This window comes from Bubalus bubalis, chromosome 2 (genome assembly GCF_019923935.1).
Source record: "Bubalus bubalis isolate 160015118507 breed Murrah chromosome 2, NDDB_SH_1, whole genome shotgun sequence".
Classification (NCBI taxonomy): Eukaryota; Metazoa; Chordata; class Mammalia; order Artiodactyla; family Bovidae; genus Bubalus; species Bubalus bubalis.
In genome coordinates this window covers 69,674,551-69,699,233 of record NC_059158.1, presented here as the reverse complement: position 1 = coordinate 69,699,233, position 24,683 = coordinate 69,674,551, and the positions used below count along the sequence as shown (strand labels likewise).

The window sequence follows — 24,683 nt, the reverse complement described above, 5'->3', positions numbered from 1 at the left end:
CTGCAGTCCATGAGGTCTCTAAGAGTCGGACAAGACTGAGCGACTTCACTTTCACTTTTCACTTTCATGCATTGGAGAAGGAAATGGCAACCCACTCCAGTGTTCTTGCCTGGAGAATCCCAGGGACAGGGGAGCCTGGTAGGAGGCCGTATCTAGGGTCGCACAGAATTGGACACGACTGAAGCGACTTAGCAACAGCAGCAGCCTCAAGGTTTGAAAAGGAGGCTGTGGAAATATCACACACATTACTGTATGGGAAGCCACCCTGAGTTTGGGTAGGGCTAATAATCATTTTTAAACTGTTTTTATTTTGTGATATTTTTGATTCACAAGAAATTGCCATCAGTCTCCATTTTAAAAGCTTTATAGTGTCAGAATTTTCCTGTATATCCTGCCCATTTCATTCTCAAACAGTTTAATTCAGTAGCCTTTGAGAAATACAAAATAAAAAGTTCAAATGTACCTAGACTGATTTTGAAGCAGTGGATATTTGAAGATCAACAGTCAAATCCAGGTGTCCCAAAACTCAGAACTCCCATACACTCAGTCTGTCGGTACCCTTCTCTTGCAGTAGGAGCAGAGGTCATCTTCCCATTGAACTGGTGAAAAACTGAAAGGCAGAGCCCAGGAAGGAAGGCTAAGAACTCAAGAGAACTCTCTGAAATCCCAGCCCAGGGCTGATGCACTACCCCGCTGCTGCAAAATAAAAGAATTTTCCACTCACACCTTTTTCATTTATGAAAGATGATCTTCCACAGACTATGTGAAAAGGACTTTGTACCTTTCACCCTGAACAGACTTCTTGCCCACTTTTCGAATTTGCTCACTCTTTAAGTCCTGGGAAATGATTGTTTTCTCAGTTGACTACTGCTGCCCACAGAATGTCTCTTCCTCCCTTCAGTGACTCAGCACTTTAGAGAGGAAAAATTGTTCTGGAGAGAATGTTAAGACAGGCCACACTGCTGTTTACAGGAAAGAAAGAGATCAAGTGCTGCCTCCAGGGGAAGGTGAAACACCTTACTTAAAGACTGAATGGAAAAAAACAACAGATGATGGAAATCCTGCGAGGACAAGGTAATGGGGAAAGCAACTGCAGAAGCTCTCTCACGTGTGAGCAGGTAAATTTATTGGTACCGGGAGCAAGAGTGCTCTGCTCAAGTGATCAGACTGTTGTTGTGGGGAAGGCAGAGCCTGCACGCCTTTGTTCTCATTTGGGGCTTTGTGTTCGCTTTTCTGAAGTTGAAAGTTTGTAAGTACAGGAGCTTGTGAAACAACTGGATGCAATGTAGAATTTGAGCTTGTAAAATTACAGAGGAACAAGTCATTCCTACCTGCCTTTCTGATTTGTCCACTTGAGATCAAAGCAGTTGGCCTGTTTCCTGAGAAAACAGTTCATGTTAGGGTGTTCCCAGTGTCACAGTGGATCTTGTCAGAGCAGTACATCAACCCAGGACTTGACCTCTGTCATTTTTCTTTAAAACAAATAGCAGTGGGGAAAATCTTCCATTTTCCATGTCATCATCATGTCACCAACTCTTGAATCTCTGTAAATTGTTCTAGGAAAACAGATGAAGGAATAAAACTCTCATGCTCATTGTGCTGATTTGAAATCATAGCCTTAAGTTTCCAACACAAATTTGCTTTAATTCATTTATCTATCCATTTATTTCTACTCTCCCCTTCCTCATATGGTTTGAAGGAGCACATAAAAATGAAAAAAAAAAAAAAAAAAGGAGAAAGTCAATGCCAGAAGAAAATCAGAGATCAGTTCAACAAACAAGCATCTGGACATTTGTTGGAGGAACACCATGTATCTGGCCCAGGACTTTACAGCAGCTAAGACAGAGGTTTATTTGTGATCTGTAATTTTTAAGTTGATGATACACATTATAGTGTCCATAAGATTAAAACAAATCTATTGCTTAGAAAGATCATGATGACTTTTGACTTAGGAAAAATTCCCTTTTATAGTGTAATGATATGGTGAACAACTGTTTCAACAGTTCTTCTACATTTAATGCAATAGGGCTCTTACTTATAAGATTCTTCACTGCAAGCTCATGGTTTTGGGGCTAAACTCAGCTCAGCAAACATAATTTTGTGAGGAGCTCGGCAAGGTGGTTGTAGGATACAGATGTAAGGATCAATGATAAAATGTTAAGTCCCAGAGAAATAGACAATATGGCCATCTGGGAGTTTTATCTGAATATATAATATATATTCAGATATAATAATACACATGAATATAATATATAAACATATATAAAGTAATCAAGCTCTCTGGGACAGCAGAGTTCAAGGTTATCCTCTGTGGAGAGATGCTCGAGTATAGATAATCTATGAGGACAATGAAGGACACATCTATCAGTGTCAGCTGAGCTGGTGGTAGAATTGACATTTTCTTATGAAAATTAAGGAGTCTAATCCAGTCAAAGGTCTGGATAAGAGGCCACATACGTCTGGGTACAGGTGGACATCACTGTCTCAGACAAAACAGAAACAGACTCCTTTTTCTTCAATGCTAGAAATTAGAAGAAGTGAATTTCAGACATTTTCATGCTTCACTATACCTTAATTTTTGGAATTTAAGGTAATATATGGCCACTTCCACAGGGTTGGGAAGATCCCCTGGAGAAGGAGTGGCTACCCACTCCAGTTTCTGGTCTGGAGAATTCCATGGACTGTATAGTCCATGGGGTTGCAAAGAGTCAGACATGACTGAACTCACTTTCCTGATGATGGCCACTTCCAAAAATTTAGAAGATACAGAGAAGCATAAAGAAAAAACTAAAATCACCTTTCATCCAATTTCTAGAGATAATCAACATTGGCATTCTATTATCTATTTTTCTTAAGTACAAAATTGAGATTTTACTGTGCAGCACCTTTTCATTTAATGTTACATTTTAGCATTTTCTCATACCATTGCATATTCATAAAACTATTATTTTGTTTTATTATTACCTGATATTTCATTGCATGGGTAAACCATAATTTATTCAGTCATCCTACTACTTGGAGCATTTAATTTTTTCCCAGACATTCTGGTCAGGGGATTACACCTTACTTGACTTTTACAGAGATACAGTTTCTGCAGTTACACTGCTTGGGTTCAAGTCTCAGTTCAACCACTGTGTGACCTTGGGATAGTAACTTAATCTCTCTGATTCTGTTTAATCATCTGTATAGTGGGGCTAATATTAGTGCCTGTCTCCCAGAATTTCTGTGACAAATGATGGCTGTAAAAGAGCTACCACATAGGAAGAGCTCACCGAATGCTAGTTATTATTATGATCATCTTCCAGAGGAGTCTACCAAGAGTTGCGACATCAAAAATCGAAGTTCAGGTTGCAATGTAACTAATGTAACTACAAATTAAATTGGCTGATCTATTCTGAAAATTGGAGAAGGAAATGGCAACCCACTCCAGTGTTCTTGCCTGGAGAATCCCAGGGACGGGGGAGCCTGGTGGGCTGCCGTCTATGGGGTCGCACAGAGTCGGACACGACTGAAGCGACTTAGCAGCAGCATTCTGAAAATAGATCACGTAAAGGATTCAAATGTTTCAGGAATATAAACAACTGAGGGTTGAGAGCCATGGAAGTCCAATGGATCCGCAATAACTGACAAATATCCTTGGGAGACTCAACTTTACTGAGTCTATTCTATTCGTAGTCATTCTTCTTAACTACCAAGTAATAGGGTCATGATTCAGGTTAAATCATCCACGGATTTACAGAACTGCAGAATCAAAAGGGGCGTTCATTAATTGTGGAAACAGCAAGCAAAGAACTACTGAAAATGTGCTCAGAGCTGAGTTCTCGCATCTTTGAAGATGGTTAGGCACTGATAGGAGTTAGGCACTCAGCCTCTAGTGTTCTTGCTTTAATTCCCAGTCTTAAAGCTCATGGACTCTGAAACAATGACAGACCTAAAAGCCGCTCCTGCGGATCAGATTCCTGACTTCACTTGCAGCAGTTGTCCACAGGCTAGTGTCTAGGATCTCCCTGGTCTGGGCAAGAATTCAGCTCGTTACAATAGTCACGGAAGCATTTCCCCTGAAACAGTGGCCAGCATTCTCCAGAAGCAGATTGAAAAACTGAAGTACTTGCAGAAAGCACAGGAAACTGGAAGCAGGACAGCACTTGAGAGCATGTTTGTCTCAGTGGCTTTTGGTGGGTTGTCAGATGTTGTGGAAATTTCCAGTTTGAGCAGTTTTAATGTTTTCTAGCCTCTTTGGTTGAAATATAGTTTCCTTCTTTTTTAAACATCAAAGGATGAGGTCACCAGCCTTCTAAGCCATTTAGGATCAAGGCTGAGAAGTAGGTTTTCGGAAATGTTTCACCCAGAGTTTGATAGACATGGATGGCAGCAAATTGTAGTTCTTCCTGAGAAATGTTTGCTTTTGTATTTGGCTTCCAAACTGCCATCAATTCTGATGTATGCAAACATGGAGGCTGTTGGAGAATCATATTGCTTCTAAAACAAACTTCTTCTTGGTTTAGTAATAAGCCAAATACACAGATACCATCTCTTAGCCTTTGAAATGATATTTATAAATACCTCATGATTTATCTCAAATGCAAAAAAAATTAGTAGATGGGCAATTTAAATTTCCTCACCAGAAGACTCAAATGCAGAGGGATCTACTCGAATTTTAGTTTCACGTCTGTGATAGAAACACACACAGAAGGCTATATAAACAAATGGGCATGAGTAATTCCATGCCATAAATATTTTATTCTCACATTTATATTTCTCTCTCCATCACATACACTTGTGGTATATGGCTGAAATATGTTCAGATGCATGGACACGACTTAGCAACTGAATAGCAACAAATGCATCTGAACAAACCCTTCTAGCAGGTGCTTGATCTGAGTAGTGAAAATGGCTTGCTGAGTTAGTTTAGTTTTTGTTAGTTTTTTTGGTAAGGTATCAAAAAAAAACTAATTAAAAAATTAGTTTGAACAAAAAAGGATTCAGACTTTGATTACTGAAAAACTGGTCACTGCATTCTTAATATATTTAAGAAAAATAAGTTAGCTATTGCCTCTTGCTTGAAAATCAACTTTACAATGTCTTTCCCCTAGTAATTTGTATCATCCTATGATGATGTATCGGAGAAGGCAATGGCACCCCACTCCAGTACTCTTGCCTGGAAAATCCCATGGACAGATGAGCCTGGTAGGCTGCAGTCCATGGGGTTGCTAAGAGTTGGACACGACTGAGCGACTTCACTTTGACTTTTCACTTTCATGCATTGGAGGAGGAAATGGCAACCCACTCCAGTGTTCTTGCCTGGAGAATCCCATGGACAGAGGAGCCTGGTGGGCTGCCATCTATGGGGTCGCACAGAGTCGGACACGACTGAAGCGACTTAGCAGCAGAAGCAGCAGCAGCAGCATGATGATGTATCATCCTAAATAGTATTTGCTAATAATATTAAGAAAGAACTGACCTACTTCCTCTTTTTAACCAAGAGATAAAAAGTAGCTGACTTTCCAATTACTGAGTACCGCTCTTGCTATCAGCTTGTCTTGTTTCATAAATACGTAGAAAGAATTTACATTCTAAATCTAGGGGGAAAAACAGGTAGAATTAAAATTCCCTGTATTTTCTTATCAGGATGAGCAGGAAAGTATGTCTACTACTATAACCGGCTCCTTGGCATTATAACTCCAGAGGAAATATGTGGATGTTTTCAATTAAAACCTAACAAAAAATAAATTGCAGCATGAATGACAGAGAAAATCAAATGCCAGTTTTATTAGAAGGATCCCATTAGGAAGATCCATCAAAACTAGGAACTTCTGGCAACTTATGGTTCTAGGGAGACAGGAAGTAGGTCTACTGTCACTTGGAAAATATTTCACAGCCATATAAAATTAATTCGACAAGCACAGATAATGCAATTAGACATCTCCGTTCTTTGGATTGCTAGTGAAACAAGCTGTACTGATCAGTTGTTTCACACTGGGGTTCATACCTTCGTTCTGTGCACTGTGAGCTCCCCAAGGGCAAGAGGTAGATTTCTGAAGTTCCAGAGGAAAGAAATATATCCTTTTTTTTGTGAAAATTCAAGAACAGGACAGAAAGCCTGGAAGTAAACCCACATACTCACCATCAATTAATCTATGACAAAGGAGGTGAGAATATACAATGGAAAAAAACAGTCTCTGGTTCAGATGGTAAAGAATGCCTGCAATGAACGAGGCCTGGGTTTGATACCTGGGTCAGAAAGACCTTTGGAGAAGGGCATGGCTACCCACTCCAGTATTCTTGCCTGGAGAATTCCATGGACTGAGGAGCCTGGCAGGCAATACACTCCATAGGGTCAAAAAGTCGGATGTGACTGAGTGACTAACACTGAGTAAGTGGTGCTGGAAAAACTGGATAACCACATGTAACAGAATGAAATCTGAGCATTCTCTGACACCATACACAAAAATAAACTCAAAATGCATTAAAGGCCTAAATGTAAGACTTGATACTATAAAGCCATTAGAGAAAAACATGGGCAGCATACTCTTTGACATTAATTGCAGCAATGTTTTTTGAATCCACCTCCTAGAGTAACGAAAATAAAAGCAAAAATAAACAAACGGGACCTAATTAAACTTAGAAGCTTTTACAGGGCAAAGGAAATCATAAACAAAACAAAAGCATAACCCACAGAATGGGAAAAAATATTTGCAAATGAGGCAATTGACAAGGGATTAATCTCTAATATACACAAACAGCTCATGCCACTCAATATCAAAAAAGCAAACAACTCAATCAACAAATGGATACAAGAGCTAAATAAACATTTCTCCAGAGAAGACATATTGATGGCCAAAAATCACATGAAAAGATGCCTAAGACCTTAATTAATGACTGAGTTGAAAGGTGAACCCTTAAAGTGATTGGCCAAGATGTGATACACAGAGAATAGGGAAGAACTGCTCTGTGTGAGACAAGGAGAGGAGTTCTTTTTTCATTTAAACATTGGCAGAGGGAAGAGTGGAGAAGAAATAATCAGGAGGAAATAAATGAGGGGGAGGAGAAAGGAGACTGTGAGAATGTACGAGGAGGAGTTAAGAGAATCCATGGTGCTGAGGTACCAAGAAGCACAGAGACCAGGGTCTCTCATGGGGGCTTCATGTCATTTGTATGCAGTGGTGATGCCACCTCTTCCATGACCCCCAGTGGTATAGTAAAGATTGTTAGATCCACAGAATGCTTGGTGTGAATCAGCTTTCCTTGTGAGAATAGGTCCTGGGGCTGAGTGTCAAAGCCATGTTGAGGCTAGGTAGAGGGAGTCCAATGGCAAGCCACTCCAGTACTCTTGCCTAGAAAATCCCATGGACAGAGGAGCCTGGTAGGCTGCAGTCCATGGAGTTGCAAAGAGTCGGACACGACTGAGCGACTTCACTTTCACTTTTCACTTTCATGCATTGGAGAAGGAGATGGCAACCCACTCCAGTGTTCTTGCCTGGAGAATCCCAGGGATGGGGGAGCCTGGTGGGCTGCCGTCCATGGGGTCACACAGAGTCGGACACGACTGAAGCGGCTTAGCAGCAGCAGCAGAGGGAATCCCCACTAGAGGGAGCCATGAGTTGTAAGTCCCTTCTTTCCTGCCTTATCCCCTTGAATTCACAGAACCTTTGGGACAGTTTTGAAATCTACCGGACTTGACATTGAAGCTGGGTGTTGAACCATCTTTAAAGGTCAGAAAGACCCAAGATAATATCTGGATTAAAATTATTCTAATCCAAACCCTGATGGTGGGACCTCTCCCCAAGTTTCTCAGTGATGAAGAAGAATCTCCTGCAAAGACTGTTTCTCATATGTTTCTAATGGTTTTCGGTACCTAACATCTTCTAAGGAACATGTCCCTGAGGTTCTTCCCTTCTGGTCCTCTCTTCCTGTTAAACTGCCCCTCTTTGCTCTGGAGATGAAACTCACCATCTTTACTCCACAGGACATGGGAGCTCTTTGGCAGTTACCACTGTCCACTAGCATGGACACAGCCTCTCCAATAATTTTTCTTCAGCCTGCTGACCTTATAGAAGGACAGGGACAAATGGAAGGGAAGTCCGATATGAAAAATAAATTGCTGCTACAGCTCGTGTCCAGCCTTCTTTGGGTCCTCTATGGGTTGAACCACCTTCCTAAGTGAAGTGAAGTGAAGTGAAGTGAATTTGCTCAGCTGTGTCTGACTCTTTGTGATCCCATGGACTGTAGCCTATCAGGCTTCTCTGTCCATGGGATTTTCCAGGCAAAAGTACCAGAGTGGGTTGCCATTTCCTTCTCCAGGGGATCTTCCTGACCCAGGGATCGAACCCAGGTCTCCCACATTGCAGGCAGATGCTTTACCCTCTGAGGCACCAGAGAAGACACCTTCCTAACTTGTCATCAAATTGTCTCCATATGATAGAGCAGAGGGCAGGGCTCCTAGTCTGGCAATTCTCAAGCCCAGAGAAAGGAGGAAAATCTTTTCCTTATCTCAGTCGAATTAATTCTTGCTCACTATGTCCCCATTTTCTGTCCCTGGATGAATCAATCTCTTCCTAGTATGATTGACAGCAGAGAATATTCATTGCTTACAGGAAACCCAACTCATAGGTACAAGAGTGCAATCTGACTCCATATTTCCAAGAAGACAATCACAAAGGTGATTTTTCTATCATATAGTTTAGATAGACTTACCCTTGGTTAACTGGATGTATCATTATTTTATAAAAGAAATATATAAAACAACTATAATGCAATTTCCACTTCTATTTCTTCATTTCACTTCACAATGCATTTTGTACATCATTCCAAGTAGCAACACTCTATATGCAGTCAAAAATCCACGTGTAACTTATATTTGGCCCTCGTGAGTCTCAGTGAACTCCGGGAGTTGGTGATGGACAGGGAGGCCTGGCGTGCTGCGATTCATGGGGTCGCAAAGAGTCGGACACGACTGAGCCACTGATCTGATCTGATATTCAAGTTTCCTCCATATTGCCATTTCACATCCACAGATTTAACCAACCGCAGATCATGCAGTACTGCAGTATTTACTACTGAAAAAAAATTCATGTATAAATGGACCCTGCTACTGCTGCTAAGTCACTTCAGTCGTGTCCGACTCTGTGTGACCCCATAGACGGCAGCTACCAGGCTCCCCCGTCCCTGGGATTCCCCAGGCAAGAACACTGGAGTGGGTTGCCATTTCCTTCTCCAATGCATGAAAGTGAAAAGTGAAAGTGAAGTCGCTCAGTCGTGTCCGACTCTTCGCGACCCCATGGACTGCAGCCTACCAGGCTCCTCTGTCCATGGGATTTTCCAGGCAAGAGTACTGGAGTGGGGTGCCATTGCCTTCTCTGATAAATGGACCCAGGCAATTCAAATCTGTGTTGTTCAGGGTCAAACTGTAATATATTTTATTTATCCATTCACAGATGGACACTTGGATTGTTTTTACCTTTGGCAGTTGAGAATAATGCTTGAACATGTGTGTACAAGCATCTGAGTCCCTGCTTTCATGTTTTTTTTGGGTATATGCCCAGAAGTGGAATTGCTAGATCATGTGAAATTACCATGTTATATTAAGTTACTATGTTTATTTATTTATCTTTAGGAGGGCATGCTATACTTTCTTCCACAGTGGTATTTGGGTCATTTTTTAATAATATAAAGACAGCTTTATACATATATCTCTGAATATTCATGTGAAGTATTTCTGTAGAATAAAGTCCTAAAATTGTAGAAGTGAAATAACTGAGTCAGAAACATTGTAATAAATATTGCCAACTTTACCCCCCAAAATATTATATTAATTTACATTCCTACCTACAGTGCCGAAATTCACTACGTTAAACATTCTGTATTACCAACTCTTTTCATCTTTTCCCAGTTGATCAGATGAGATTGTTAAGCTTATTTAGATTTCTGTTTCTGTATTCATTAGTGAGGTGGTGCAAGATTTTTCATTGATTTCTGTTCATTTATATTTGTTCATCTGTGGTTTTCTGATTTACATACTTTGCCAATTTTTCTATTGGGTTTTCTTTCTCTTAGTAACATAAGAGAGCTCTTTGTAAATTAGAAAATTAGCACTTTGTCTTCACAAACATTAATGTTTCTCCAGTTTTGGACTTCTGACTATAATTATGAAATATTTTAATGAATAAGTCCAACATTTAAATATATGCAGTAGTATATTTACAGATATTTTTCTTTATGGTCTCTGGGTTTCACATGCTTATAAATGCCTTCCTAACTCCAAGACTTACTAACATACTAATTCTTATTTATTTCTAGTATTTTGTCTTTCAAAATTTAACTCATAGATCTAACGGGAATATATTTTGATGTGAAGAGAAAAGAAGGAAGATTTTGTAGTTTTTCTCCAAATAGTTGTTTTAATCCTTCTTTGTTCACCGATTCAAAATGTCAGTATTAGCATTTACTAAAATATCACTGTTTGTTTTCCTATTCCACTGATACACGTCTCTTTTAGCAGGCTCATAACATGCTTTTTTTTATTACAGCTTCATATCGTATTCAAACACATTAAATCTAGTCCTTCCCTCTAGTATCCTTATTTTAATTTTGCTCTTCTTCGCTATTTTCATTTGCATATTCTTTCAGATAAACTTTAGAAACATACATAAATACTTTGGTCAAAATATACTTTGATCAAAGTATATTAACATTCTACTGGATTGTCAATTAATTTATGGATTAATCTAGGAAAATTGATATCTAAAAATACTGAGTCTTTTTTATCCAGAAACAAGACATTTTTATCTATTTATTAAAGTCATTTTAATTTATGGTTATCTCTTGATTACTCTCAGTTGCAGACAACTCTTAATTTCAAGTTTTTGTTGAGAACCACCTGTTCTGCTTGTCTCCTTTATTTTTCTTAACTGTCTTTATTCTCATCATCTATATACAGACTGTAACTGATTAGGAATTTGAAAGCAAGAAGTTTAGAAGAAAATACCTAATTAAATTTTTACCTGAGAAGAATGTAGACAGAGACATAGCAACAATCTTGGCAGATGTTCTTTCAAAATGTGTATTTATCCTCTATTTAAAAAATGTTCCCTTGTCCTTCTTGGGGTGGAGAATGCAGAGTGAAAAAGGAAGGAGTGACAAATTCCTAGTTCCTGTAGAATCAGAAGTTCCATGGGTGGCTTCCTTATTTTATTTCAAATGTTGTGAATTCTTAGAAAATGAGATGTACTCATGACTAAGTATGAGTAAAGAAGGACTCTAAACCAAAATATAATGACATTTTGGGATATGTAGAAGTCTATATATACTTCCTCCAGTGGTGTGAATAACTGCTTACTGACTATTCCAAATGGAAGAGAAGAATAAGACATATTTTTAAAATTGGAATAAAACTGCAGTATATGAAATGTGAGGAAAATGGATCAATCTATAAACCTATTTGTGATGTATTTATAAACACTAAATGTAATGCAAATGATTTACATTTTTTGTATCTTTACAGGGGAGCCTGGTGGGCTGCTGTCTATGGGGTCTCACAGAGTCAGATACGACTGAAGTGACTTAGCAGCAGCAGCAGCAGCATAGATTGATAAATTTCTTTTATACTGTACAATTTACAGTATAAAGTCAAAGAATCATATACATATATTTTAAAGTAAATATATAGCAAGTTTATAGGAAAAGGCCAAAGAATGCAATAAAAATATTTTTAAGAATGTCACAATCACCACTAGAGGGTATAATAAGCAACATTTCTTCCATATAGTGGAGCAGAAGCATATTACCGAGAAATAAAAGGCAATTTAGAATCTCAGTACTGGAAGCAACCTCCATAGGTCATTTGAAAGAGAAATGGCTTTTAGAAATGTTCATCAGATTTGACTTCTAACCAAGGGCAAAAGGTATCAAGTGATTTTCAAGGGCAGTGTTTATCTTAGGTAAAAGTGAAGTCAGTTTATCAAGGCATACAGAACTATTTCTAAGGTAATTAAACAGAAAAAAAAAGTCCTTTTATATTTACATGTAACTGAGCATCCATCTCACTTGGCAAGCCTGTTGATTAAAGCTTCTTCTAGAATGATATTACCTTGAAAAAATACTCTATGAGGACTTAGAAAACAAAACAATTACACAGATTTTCAGAACCTCAGCAAGATCCACGTTGTCAATAAAAAGAAAGGAGAGGCAGCATTTTCAAACTAGCTAGTGATGACTGGCATGAGCCAGATGCAGAGCATGAATTCCTTACTTCAAATAGTTCACTAGGCTAGTGGAGCCTATGTTGTGAAAGATAAACACATTTCTGCTTAGAATTCCAAGTGCAGTTTTTTAAGCTGGACCATCTCATCCAGTAAACCACCTAATCTGCTGTAATGGGTCTTTGAAAAAACAATCCCTTCTTTAATATAGGATTTCCCTATCTCCCATTGTAAACATGTCCCCAACCTTAAATTTTTTACAAATTTATTTTTAATTGGAGGATAATTATTTTACAATATTGTGTTGGCTTCTTCCATACAACAATGAGAATCAGCCATAATACATATATTTCCTCCCTCTTGAACCTCTCCTCACCTCTCACCGCAACCCACCCCATCAGGCTGTTGCAAACTTCCCACTAGCTATCTATTTTGTTGTTGTTGTGTAGCTGCTAATTCATGTGCAACTCTTTGCAACCCTGTGAACTGCAGCATGCCAGGCTTCTTTGCCCTTCAATATCTCCTGGGGTTTGCTCAAATTCATGTCCATTGAATCAGTGATGACATCCAACCATCTTATCCTCTGTTGTCCCCTTCTCCTCATGCCCTCAATCTTTCCCAGCAACAGGGTCTTTTCTAATGAGTCAGCTTTTCCCATCAGGTGGCCAAAGTTTTGGAGCTTCAGCATCAGTCATTCCAATAAGTATTCAGGACTGATTTCCTTTAGGATTGACTGTTTTGATTTCCTTGCAGTCCAAGGGACTCTCAACTCTTTTCCAGCACCACAGTTCAAAATCATCAATTCCTCAGTGCTTAGCCTTCTTTATGGTCCAACTCTCACATCTGTACATGACTACTGGAAAAATCATAGCTTTGACTACATGGACCTTTGTCAGTAAAGTGATGTCTTTGCTTTTCAATGCACTGTGTAGGTTTGTCATAGTTTTCTTTCCAAGGAGCAACCATCTTTTAATTTCATGGCTGCACTCACTGCAGGGGTGATTTTGGGAACCAAGTAACTAAAATCTGTCTCTGTTTCTACTTTTTCCCCTTCTGCTTTTCCATGACATGATGGGACCAGATGCCATGATCTTAGGTTTTCAAATGTTGAGTTTTAAACCAGCATTTTCACTCTCCTCTTTCACCCTCATCAAGAGGCTCTTTAGTTCCTCTTTGCTTTCTGCCAGTAGACTGGTATCATCTGCATATCTGAGGTTGTTGGTATTTTTCCTGGCAATCTTGATTCCAGCTTGTAATTCATCCAGTCTGGCCTTTCATATGATGTACTCTGCATATAAGTTAAATCAACAGGGTGACGAGATACAGCCTTGTCTTACTCCTCTCCCAATTTTGAGCCAGTCCTCTGTTCTATGTCTGGTTCTGTTGCTTTTTGACCCGCATACAGGTTTCTCAGTTCAGTTCAGTTCAGTCACTCATTCGTTCGTGTCCTACTCTCTGTGACCCCATGGACTGCAGCATGCCGGACTTCCCTGTCCACCACCAACTCCCAGAGCTTACTCAAACTCATGTCCATCGAGTCGGTGATGCCATCCAGCCATCTCATCCTCTATTGTCCCTTCTCCTACTGCCTTCAATCTTTCCCAGCATCAGGGTCTTTTCCAGTGAGTCAGTTCTTCACATCAGGTGGCCAAAGTATTGGAGTTTCAGCTTCAGCACCAGTCCTTCCAATGAATATTCAGAACTAATTTCCTTTAGGATGGACTGGTTGGATCTCCTTGCAGTCCAAGGGACAGTCAAGCGTCTTCTCCATCACCACAGTTCAAAAGCATCAATTCTTTGGCGCTCAGCTTTAGGAGACATGTAAGGTGGTGTGGTATTCCCATCACTTTAACAATGTTCCGCAGTTTGTTATGATCTGCACAGTCAAAAGCTTTTGCCTACTTTACATATGATAACGTATAAGCTTCAGTGCTACTCTCCCAACTTTCAAATTTTGAATGCTATTCTGTGTTCCAGAATAATTGCCCTTCTTAAAAGAAATACACCAATAGGAGAAAGTAAGGCAAGTAAAGCTCATTATAAGGAAGAAAATGTAAGCCTTCTTTTAAACTATTTTTCTTTTTTTTTTTTATAACATTGCTTACCAGGTAGCACATCACAATGTAAAATGAACCTTAACAATAATCTTTTGACCTAAGCATATAGATATTTTTATTCATGGCTTCTGATACAATGAAATGGAGACTTCGGATGATGAAAGCTTTACCCAAAGACTCTCAATAGAGGATAGAACTAGGAGAATAGAATCAGGACTGCTTCTTAATCCAGTCCTATGCCACTATACTCTGGCCCCCATGCATCTATAAGTATTCAGTGTCAGAAATCCCCTTAATGGCACATTTCAGTCTGAAGGATATTCAGACTTAATATGAGAAGGATATTCTATTTGGCTGAGAATGTTCCTGTGGTTTGTGTTCAGAGAGTTTGGTAACTAACCATTTTGATTTCTTGGTCATTTTAGTTTCCCAGATCCATTTCATCATTTGAGTATGACACACCAGGCATATCACTGAAGGATTATTATATTTCTTTAGAAGTTGAAGTCCCTTGACCTTCATTATAACATTAGTTAGTTAGTTAGTTCAGTCGCTCAGTCATGTCCAACTCTTTACGATCCCATGAATCGCAGCACGCAAGGCCTCCCTGTCCATCACCAACTCCCGGAGTTCACTCAGACTCACGTCCATTGAGTCAGTGATGCCATCCAGCCATCTCATCCTCTGTCGTCCCCTTCTCCTCCTGCCTCCAATCCCTCCCAGCATCAGAGTCTTTTCCAATGAGTCAACTCTTCGCATAAGGTGGCCAAAGTACTGGAGTTTCAGCTTTAGCATCATTCCTTCCAAAGAAATCCCAGGGCTGATCGCCTTCAGAATGGACTGGTTGGATCTTCTTGTAGTCCAAGGGACTCTCAAGAGTCTTCTCCAACACCACAGTTCAAAAGCATCAATTCTTTGGTGCTCAGCCTTCTTCACAGTCCAACTCTCACATCCATACATGACCACAGGAAAAAGCATAGCCTTGACTAGATGCACCTTTGTTGGCAAAGTGATGTCTCTGCTTTTGAATATGCTATCTAGGTTGGTCATAACTTTCCTCCCAAGGAGTAAGCGTCTTTTAATTTCATGGCTGCAATCACCATCTGTAGTGATTTTAGAGCCCCCAAAAATAAAGTCTGACCCTGTTTCCACTGTTTCCCTATTTCCCATGAAGTGATGGGACCGGATGCCATGATCTTTGTTTTCTGAATGTTGAGCTTTAAGCCAACTTTTTCACTCTCCACTTTCACTTTCATCAAGAGGCTTTTTAGTTCCTCTTCACTTTCTGCCATAAGGCTGGTGTCATCTGCATATCTGAGGTTATTGATATTTCTCCCAGCAATCTTGATTCCAGCTTGTGTTTCTTCCAGTCCAGCGTTTCTCATGATGTACTCTGTATCTAAGTTAAATAAGCAGGGTGACAATATACAGCCTTGATGTACTCCTTTTCCTATTTGGAACCAGTCTGTTGTTCCCTGTCCAGTTCTAACTGTTGTTTCCTGATCTGCATACAGATTTCTCAAGAGGCAGGTCAGGTGGTCTGGTATTCCCATCTCTTTCAGAATTTTCCACAGTTTATTGTGATCCACACAGCCAAAGGCTTTGGCATAGGCAATAAAGCAGAAATAGATGTTTTTCTGGAACTCTCTTGCTTTTTGCATGATCCAGCGGATGTTAGCAATTTGATCTCTGGTTCCTTTGCCTTTTCTAAAACCAGCTTGAACATGAGGAAGTTCATGTATACGGTTCACGTATTGCTGAAGACTGGCTTGGAGAATTTTGAGCATTACTTTACTAGTGTGTGAGATGAGTGCAATTGTGTGGTAGTTTGAGCATTCTTTCGCATTGCCTTTCTTTGGGATTGGAATGAAAACTGACCTTTTCCAGTCCTGTGGCCACTGCTGAGTTTTCCAAATTTGCTGGCATATTGAGTGCAGCACTTTCACAGCATCATCTTTCAGGATTTGAAATAGCTCAACTGGAATTCCATCACCTCCACTAGCTTTGTTTGTAGTGATGCTTTCTAAGGTCCACTTGACTTCACATTCCAGGATGTCTGGCTCTAGGTCAGTGATCACACCATCGTGATTATCTGGGTCATGAAGATCTTTTTTGTACAGTTCTTCTGTGTATTCTTGCCACCTCTTCTTGACATCTTCTGCTTCTGTTAGGTCCACACCATTTCTGTCCTTTATCGAGCCCATCTTTGCATGAAATGTTCCCTCGGTATCTCTAATTTTCTTGAAGAGATCTCTAGTCTTTCCCATTCTGTTGTTTTCCTCTATTTCTTTGCATTGAATGCTGAGGAAGGCTTTCTTATCTCTTCTTGCTATTCTTTGGAACTCTGCATTCAGATGCTTGTATCTTTCCTTTTCTCCTTTGCTTTTCGCTTCTCTTCTTTTCACAGCTATTTGTAAGGCTGTCCCCAGACAGCCATTTTGCTTTTTTGCATTTCTTTTCCATGGGGATGGTCTTGATCTCTGTCTCCTGTACAATGTCACGAAGCTCCCTGTCTTATCATTTACCTGGAAACCCTTCTCAAAATGTTCAAAGTTGTTGAGTGTATGCTTAAGTGTTTTTAATATCTGCTAAAACTTTAGAACAGTTTATAATGTTTGCTTATATTATTACTCAAAAATTTTGATGCACATGTATTAGATGCAGAGAAATATTGTATTTTTATATTTTAATATCTTTAATAGCAATGACACTAATGAAATTTTGAAAAAAATGCAACAATGCTTTCTATACATGAACCATTTCAACATAATATGGAGACAGACTTCTTTCCTGACATATTTAGTTTACATCCAGATCTGAATTTAATATGGCCACTGGATCACTTTTGAATGGATTTTCAAGATGTTTATAATTTCACAGGAACTTGATATGAACTTGATGAAAGTTTGAAATTTCAATCATCTCTTTAAGATTTTTGTCATATATACATGCCATCTGTACTATTATTTACTATATACATGTATATATATATTCACTAAGATCTGATTCTAATTATTTTTCTAATATATTAAAGTAAATGTGTAACTTTATAAAATATTTATTCATAATATATTTAAAATAATCTTGGATAGCATATATTTAATCAACGTACTGTATTTTGTGAGTCACTCATCTCGTTGAAAGAGTTTTGAATTAAGAAATAGAGACGTAGATTACAATGTAAACATTAACATTTTCTAACTTGGATCATTGAACAAGCCAATAGACCTCCCTGAGTCTGAACCTTACAAAGTCGTGAGGACTAAAGAACTAATGATGTAAAGATCTTTGCACATGCAATTGTACTTAAATGTTAGTTTCCATTCCTTAAAGGGAGTTCAACTGATTAAAGACAATATTTGCTCAAGTTAAAACAGTGTGATTTGAGTTCAAATACCTTCTTCTCTGTGTAATTCTTATCCACAAGAAAAGCAACAAAATGTGGATAAAAGGCCCAGGAGATAGGTCAGAGAGGCCAGGCTATTCATGAAGCAGAGTAAAGTGGCAGATTCCCATTGTAAATAGTTTGTAACACAATTATTCATCATATTCTGTAAGGGACCCTATTTTTCTTTTCCAGGTTGTAAGAACAGAGACCCAATAAATAGCTCACATCAAAGGAACAAAAGGGGAATGGGGCTACTCAGAGGTCTCATGGAACACAAGAACACCTACTGGCATTCAGCTGGGTCTCATGTCAACTAGCGCTAGAAAATCAACCTAAGTCTTTCAGAGGCTTTGTGGTCTCTTCTCTGTCTCTACCTCATGTCTGCTCTCTTGGGGCTTTTTCTCATTGCAGTTTCTTCTGCTCACTCATTTTTCTCATGACCCCAAATTGGCACTAAGTACAATCTGTTCGAGCTTATGTATATCCATGAAGCCAGAGATTTTTGGCTAACCAACGGATCAACACTTCCGGGAATCCACTTCAGTAACAATGAGTTTGGGAGGGAAGAGAAATCTACTTCATTTATTCAGTCATGAATATATAAATTCCTTTCACTATGCACCCCTGCTGCCCAAAGAATTAATAACATCTTGCCAGGAGTCATGGGGCATGATAAAAAGACCTATAGGAGAGCATGGCTTTTAAGATTGGTGTTTTTATATGATACCTCACATGTCTGGAAAAATATCCTGTCAGTATATCATACTTTACTCTTTTTAATGATGTTACCCCAGGTTGTTTTGGATCTCAAGTTAAATCAAGAATCCTTTCCTGGGTCAGGACACATTCCTACTTTAAAAGGAAAAAAAAAGTTTTCCAGAGGAACCATATTTGTGAATCAGATTTCTCTGTCTAGAGAAACACACCCCCACCAAACTCTTCTAAAGGGAACTGAAGAAATAGTATTAAAACCCACCATGATGGCTCCTGGCTTTGCCAAATGTTATAATGAAATATTTTATTTCTTAAGCAAAGAATCAGTAGTTGTTTCCCTCTGCCAAATGTTGATGTTCCATCGTGTAAACATAGCTAATAACACTCAGTATTGTTACCAAACCGAGGTCTGGCTGCTTGTTGCTTGAAAATCAATATCCTAGAGGCAAGTGCTAGTGAAAACAGAAACCACTGCTCTTAATCATAAAGCCAGCAGTTTGGAAAGAAGGTGTTCCAAAGAAGGAGGACTCCATGTTCCTCAAAATGAACTCCAGATAATCTGCTCAGTCATGAACGTTTTTAAAGAGAAAAGAGAAGTAATCTCAGTGAATCATTGCAATAAGGGGTCAAAGTCATCACCATCCTTTACTGAGTGCAAGCTTGTCAGTCTTTTATGATGTTTCTTTAGCTGCCATCTTGTCCACACAATTTGTGAGGTAACGGAAGGGGAAGCTAGGGAAGAGGTCTGATTATCTGTTAATTACTTATTCTTCATTTCTACTTCTTTGATCAATGAAAAGTCAGGCAAGGTATTGTATGATTGAAAGATTTGGAAGATGTGCGTGGGTTAGAGATGAGTGAAACATGGGGGTGCCTGTAACTAAGCTGAAGGTTAGTTACAATACAGCTTTGCTCAAGTCACAAAACAAATGGTTCTCCTGCAGAGAACTCTTTCCCATAAAGAGCTCTTTCCTGCTAAATGTTGCTTTCAAGGGGCTTCCCAGGTGGCGCTAGTGGTGAAGAATCTGCAAGAGGCATAAGAGACATAGGAGACTCAGGTTTGATCCCTGGGTTGGGAAGATCCCCTGGAGTAGGAAATGGGAACCCACTCCTCCAGTATTCTTGCCTGGAAAATCCCATGGACAGAGGAGTCTGTTACAGTCCATGGGGTTGCAAACACAACTGAGCACGCGCACGCACACTCCTTACAAATCCCCACTTGTCAGCACCATCCCATTACTATGGGGCTATGGACAAAGATTCATCTTCCGTAATTTCTTCACGCTGACATATAGCGCCTTACTTTTAGACTGGAAGATGCTGTGATATGGGTCTGTAGCATCTCTTTGCTGGCAGTTTTAGTTGCCCGTTTACATATATAGGCAGAGCAACTTAGAGTTATTTTGATGCTCAAAAAAGACAGAAATTATTATGGGCAATAGTGTTAATCTCATTCTGTAAAACCCAGTTCTTGGAACTGTTCTAGCTGTAGATTCAGTACAGCTCAAGATGAGCAGCTGATGTCATGGCTGCAGTCTGGTCATCATGCAGTTATTTTTCTCCCTCTGGTGGCAGTTATAATATTTGTAAAACAGCTCAGGAATGTGCATCAGACAGAGACTGTGACTCTATTGTCCTAATTATTAATTGCTTGAGTCTACTCTTTTGGGACTCAGGAGGCCTGGGAGACTTCAGCTTTTCTACAAACAAGAGGCAGGGGACACAAAAGGCCTTCATATGAGGGTGGGGTGGGAGGGTGGGAGCGCTGTGCTGCGGGGTTCTAATACCATTAGTTAAAGAAGCAAATATTCATTTTTTCAGTATTATTTTATATATATTGAGTGAATTCAATGCAAAATAAGTAACTTTCTTATGCAACTTTTTTCTGGACTTTTGACATTAAGATATGGGTCTTAAACTTTAACATGCCTAAGAATCAACTTAAATATACCTATCCACTAGGTCTGAGACAGCACAAAAGAAACTTTTAATAAAGTCTTGCACCCAGATTTTATGAGTGCAAGTGGTCTGAGAACCAGACTTTGAGAAACATTTTTGAGGAATCTAGATGAACTCTTTGGAGCATGATCTGGTTTCTGCTTTCTGCAGAGATCATCACATCATGTACTTTGTATTTGGGACACTCAAGTACTAGTTTTATTTGCATAAGTCCCACTTACCTACTTTGAAATCATTATATAACAACGATTTTTCAAAAACAGGGTTTCTTGGTGCCTAGGGAGAGATCCTGGATCCTACTAGTTAAGCATAACCGGGCCAACCTGGTTGCAGTGGGTTTCTGGTGTTGGTTCTGTGTTAGTCCACAACCCTTTATCATATACCACTTCAGGGATATTCCATGCTTTCAGAATATGCTGTGAAGAAAGAAGCTTTGTTCCACTTTGAAACAGGTGTTTTGCCAAGGGAAATGTGTCTTTTGAAATCGAGTACATTTTCTTGGGTGTTAGAATACATCACGGCAGCAAATGATTATAAAAATGTGATGATAGTCTTTGGGCCTATTTAAAAATGTCATAGCATATGATTTTTGAATCATAAAAATGTACTAGTGATACCACTTCAAATTGAATATTGTATGACTAAAGTCCTTAAGATATTCTGAAGTCCACAGGGGGTTTTTTGTATCTCTAAAGGGAAAATGTGAGGAAATTGAAGGCATGTGATAGCATAAGAGGCTTTAGGTTGTTTATCATAAAGATCCCCTGGGTTCTAAGTGGAATTTTAAAAATGATTGTTCCAACCTGAAAAAGAATTTAACAACAACAAAGGCAAACTTATTTTCCAGAGTTAAATCTGTGCTTTTACATCTAATGCTTCCTACATGCTGGTTGCAATGCTCCTTTATTCTGTACCCTTACATTTAATGCTGGTTTGGGGTCCTTAAAAAGATTTAAAGCGTTTTAATGCAATGCTTTAAATCTCTTCTTAGCCATATCCTATATTGTTTTCATGCTTTTTATTTCTCTAGACCATGAAGAAAGTTCGATTCTGAACTTCTTTTCCTTGATTTTCTCCTTGGAGATATATATTATCAGCCATACTTTTTCCAAACAAAATTTCAGAAGCCTGTAATGACTTTAGATATGATTTAAGTCCTAATTGTTCCATATACTATTAAAAGAAATCACAATTTATTTTCCAAAACTAATTAGATTTGTACACCAACTATGCTTTTTCATGGTGTCCCTGCTATGAAGTCTGTTACTCTCCAGCATCCAGTCTAAAATATTTCTACTTAGCCATACAGTTTCATCCCGGAGCTCTTTTCTTTTAAATTCTCTCCTGTGACTGAATTTTAAATTCTTTGCTGACTTCAGTGTTCCTTGTCCTGTTTTCCAGTATCTAGTCCTACAATTATCCTATGGTAATGTGATTGTTGACCAGTCTATCTCCAAGTTAGATAGTAGCTCGGAGAAGGCAGTGAACTTACTTTGAAATCCCCAGTGCCTAGGACATTGCCTATTGCATATAAAATGCCAAATAAATACATGAAAAAAATATATCTTAATGAATCAGACTCAAACCCACCCGTTCCAATCGACATAAACATTTAAACTTTTGTTTTGTACAAGAAACATTTCTCTTCAAAGGTAAGAAGTTATATTTGCTTGAGAAATGTATTGCCAACCACTTTTTCAATGTAATCGCCTGTGGTATCTTAGAACACAGTTCTTGAGCTCTGGGACTATTGACAATTTGGGCTTGAAAATTCTGTGTTACGGGGGACTGGTCCTGTGCATCTTAAGATGTTTAGTAGCATCCCTAGTCTCTACCCACTAGAAGCCAATAGCACCCCTAAGCCCAGTTGTGACAATAAACATATCTCTAGACATGGCCAAGTGTCCTCTGGAGGGCAAATAGCCCTTAGTTGAGATGTACCACCCTAGAATGATGAGTTTACCAACTTCAGAGACGTCAAATATTATTGGAAATGTAACCCTATAATCTTATTAACTTCGCAAAATATTCATTTTTAAGTTTTAATTGCCCCTTTAAACTTCCAACTCACAATGTAAACAATGGTTCCTTAGCTTATATGACTGGTGTATGGGCTGGTATGGAGAAGAAAATGGCAACCCACTCCAGTATTCTTGTCTGGACAATCCCATGGACAGAAGAGCCTGGCAAGCCCCAGTCCATGGGGTTGCAAAGAGTCAGACACAACTGAGCAACTAACACTTCATGGGCTGGTATGGCTGGAAGTGGGTGGATGGCTGGGCATCTGTCTCTACATGAGGCCAGTGTGTGCCTCCTTGCAGCATGAGAATCTTGGAGTAGCCAGACGTTTTACATTTTCCCCAGAGCAGGTATTTCAAGAGACCTGAACAGAAGCTGTAACACTTATTATGACCTAGTCTTAGAAGTACTGGAATGTCATTTTTGCGGCACTTTTCTTTTTTATATTTGTTTTTTAAAACTTCTTATTTTGTATTGGGGTATAGCCAATTCACAATGTTGTAAAATTTCAAGTGAGTAGCAAAGGGACTCAGCCATACATACACAATTATTTATTTATTTGGCTGTGTCAGGTCTTAGGTGAAGCATTTGGGATATAGTTCCCTGACCTGGGATTAAACTTCATCCCCCTGCTTTGGGAGTCCAGAGTCTTAGCCATTGGAAACCAGGGAGGTCCCTGTTGCATTTTTCTATAAAAGAATTCAGTAAGTTCAGCTCAGACTCAAGGGGGAGGGTAGAAAAAGAGGAATAGACACCACTTCCCTTGCGAGCAGTGAAATAGGAGCAGTGAAATACGTATACAGGGAGGGAAGAAATTGATGGCAGCCCTCTTAGAAACAAGTTTACAAAATCTGCCTAGGTTAAAGCAAAATGCTCTCTTCTTTTCCATCCTTCCAGGATAGGTTTTTCTACTCTTCACAGGTTTGTGGCAATTCGATTTTGTGAAAAGACAAATGCTCCATTTGGATTCCTAGGATATTCCTTCACTCTGGACAACGGCTCTTTCTTTTCCCTCTGCCTTTTGATGACAAGTAAAATTTGGGGTCCTACTGTAGAGACATCTAATTTAGGGGAGGCATGCTAAATTCATTTATAAAGTTTTGGTTTAGTTCTTCTGAAGTATCTTTCAGGAAATAATGTTTGTCATCCTGGGGAACATGGTAAAAAGATATAAATTTTCCTCTGGAAGAATTCAATCATGACTTTTGGCTTGTCATAAACATTGACCATAATCAGGCATGGGTCTTGGGAGTGGTTTGATAGGCAGAAGGCATGGAAGGAGTCAGGTTTGGGTATAAATTCTAACTGTACCACTGTGGGGCCTAGTGTGAATTCCTTCGCTTCTTTGACCCTGACTTTAATTCTCTGGAAAGTGAATGAAATGTGCCTATCTTGAAGGTTTGTTTTTCAGTCAAGTACTGATTATTGGTCCACAGTCCACTATGGGTTCCATGTTGTTATACATCTTTGTACATCTGGGATAGTAAGACAATGTTTATCTCCTGGGTGAAGGTCAGACAGGTCCACTGTCCATTATAAAGGATTCTGGTTTCCTAAGCTTGGAAGCACAGTCAGTTACATTGCTGGAATGAGGTGGCCATTCCTGTCACACTGTGGGCATTCAGGCTTGAGGTGTTTATGCAAATACCGAAATTTTGGTTAATGCTATTGCTGTGATTAATAAGTCTTTTTCTTCTAATCTAGGGGTCTGTGAGGCAGGGAGGGTGTCAGGCTTGATGCTTCTCTCGCTCCCTCTTCTTCCTACTGTCTACAGTACTTCTGATCAGCCAGGTCTAGAATGGGTTTGGTTTTCTCCATCTTCCTCTCCTTGTGTTGATGGCAACTCCATTATACAAAACACCATGACTAGGATTATCAATCTTGGCTTTCTAAAAGAGGAGATAAAGCAGTGTAGAGACTGTTTGCACTAAAAAATCTTGCTGAATTTTGGTGTCAAAAACTGAATAGTAACACTATTTTTTCCTCTTTCCATTTCTGTTTTAACAATTCTAAATCTCCCCTAGGCAAATTTTTGGCAGAATGGAAGCAAGATTAGGACAAGAAAATCAAAACAGAAAATCTCATGAATATTTTTTGTAAGTTCCCATTATTACTAGCTCTCAAGAATTGCAATGGAGTGAATCTCACTTCCTAGTAACACAGTCATTCAGTACATTGTGGTTAAATTTGGTAGCAGCCCCTATACTTTTTTTTTTTTGGCAGTTGGCTATTTCAAATCTTACATTTCCACCCTTTAAAAAAATCTCAGTGTCTTCCATGCCATATAAAGGAACTCAACTTGTAGAAACTTTTTGAGCATTACAAAGGCATTCCACATAGGTGGTCTCT

At 39.1% G+C, this 24,683-nt stretch overlaps 1 long non-coding RNA gene across 6 annotated transcripts in view; it reads right to left on the bottom strand.

Annotated features, from left to right (window-relative positions):
* Positions 1–24,683, bottom strand: part of LOC112581569 — a 144,931-nt gene that overhangs the window by 56,324 nt on the left and 63,924 nt on the right. For 5 of the 6 annotated variants that reach the window (XR_006546887.1, XR_006546885.1, XR_006546880.1 and 2 more), the window contains 2 exons: positions 1,332–1,556; positions 464–610 (listed from right to left, as the gene is read on the bottom strand). This is a non-coding gene — a long non-coding RNA (uncharacterized LOC112581569). The remainder of the gene's footprint in view (positions 1–463; positions 611–1,331; positions 1,557–24,683) is intronic. The other variant, XR_006546882.1, reaches the window with a different exon arrangement.